This window comes from Cryptotermes secundus, unplaced genomic scaffold (genome assembly GCF_002891405.2).
Source record: "Cryptotermes secundus unplaced genomic scaffold, Csec_1.0 scaffold19, whole genome shotgun sequence".
Classification (NCBI taxonomy): domain Eukaryota; kingdom Metazoa; phylum Arthropoda; class Insecta; order Blattodea; family Kalotermitidae; genus Cryptotermes; species Cryptotermes secundus.
Window position 1 is genome coordinate 1,886,028 of NW_019729897.1, and position 1,486 is coordinate 1,887,513.

At 40.7% G+C, this 1,486-nt stretch overlaps 1 protein-coding gene across 3 annotated transcripts in view; it reads right to left on the reverse strand.

The window, feature by feature from the left end:
• The window catches only part of LOC111865686 (kinesin-like protein Klp61F), a 46,897-nt gene that overhangs the window by 12,455 nt on the left and 32,956 nt on the right, over positions 1-1,486 (reverse strand). The gene's annotated exons all lie outside the window — the stretch shown is intronic.

Below are 1,486 nucleotides of genomic sequence, written 5' to 3' on the forward strand. Positions count from 1 at the left end.
AAAAAAACGCTTTTTCGGCTGAAATGGAGGTTTGCGTTATCTTCAATATCTCGATAACTATTGAAGTTAGAGACTCCAGTAAGAAACCAATTTGTTCCTCATGATATGGACTATAAATCATGGCATTACAAGGTTTCACTCAACTCACTTCCTCTAGGTCTAATTAAGCTTGAAACTTACCTATCGATTTTGGGAGAAACGCTATTTTTGACCTTCAAAAACCAATGGGAGGGGGAAAGTATCAGATTTGTGGTTTCTACCCTTTGTTGTTTCCTATATGAGGAATATAATCACATAGGTTGAACCCCGTACCTAGTTTCCAGAATTTTCCAGTTGTTTTCAAACTTTGCTCTGGGCCCCAAATCGGCCTTTTTTAACATCTCGCATCTCTGGTGGAGAAGCTCCGAAAAATTTGAAATTCATAGCAAATAATGCTCTATTCTAGAGTAACTTGGAGTTAAGCAGCCTCCATAGTCTATGGGGTAACATTCCCAGCTCATGACTCAAGGTATGCGGGTTCAAACCCGGCAGAGGTCATGGGATTTTTAAGGGCGGAAAAATTCGGGGAACAAGTCCTCCAGGAGGGACTTTAAGCCGTATGTCACGTGTCGTAGATTTATGGCACGTAAAAGAACCTCATGTCTCTAGGAGACCTCTGAGCTAAATTACAGGCCCTTTCCCGCCCAAGTACTCTCCAATGCCTCTGGTGGATAGGGGAAGCATCAAGGTACCGGGGGCCAACCTCGTTGGCTCTACGGGGGCTGATGGCACGCACCGTTATGGGTACGGTATGGCGACAGTAGAAATTAAAAGGGGGACGCACAATGGACCAATAACTGGTCTAAGTGCATGGGGAAAACCCACCCCCTCTCATAATACATACATACATACATACATACAACTTGGAGTTAAAATTACAACTTTGATATTCAACTAACAGCGAAGTTGTAGGCACTTTAAATTTGACAGATTTTGCAGAAAATTGTTTGTTTCTTGTTCAAGATGAGATTCAAAGTTTCCATTGGGTAAATCAACAGGCTACACTTCACCCTTTTGTGCATTACTACAAGGCATACACTATAACAAAATGCCCAAGCTTGTGTATAATTAGTGATCATGTAAAGCACGATAGAATCACAGTTTATGTGTTCCAAAAATTTCTTATCGCCGATATAAAAGAAAATGTGCCTTCAGTCAGGAAAGTTATTTATTTCAGTGATGGCACTGGAAGCCAATATAGAAACAAAAAGAATCTTTCTAATTTATGTCATCACTATGAAGACTTCAGACTTGAAGCAGAATGGAACTTCTTTGCCACCTCGCAGGGGATGAATGCCTTTGACGGTATTTGCAGCACCATGAAGAGGAAAGCAGCGAAAGCCAGTCTTCAAAGAACTCATTTTAATCAAATCATGTGCCCGCTAGAACTGTAAATATTCTGCACAGAAAATATCCCAGGAATAGTTTACTTTTTTTTGTGCCAAAA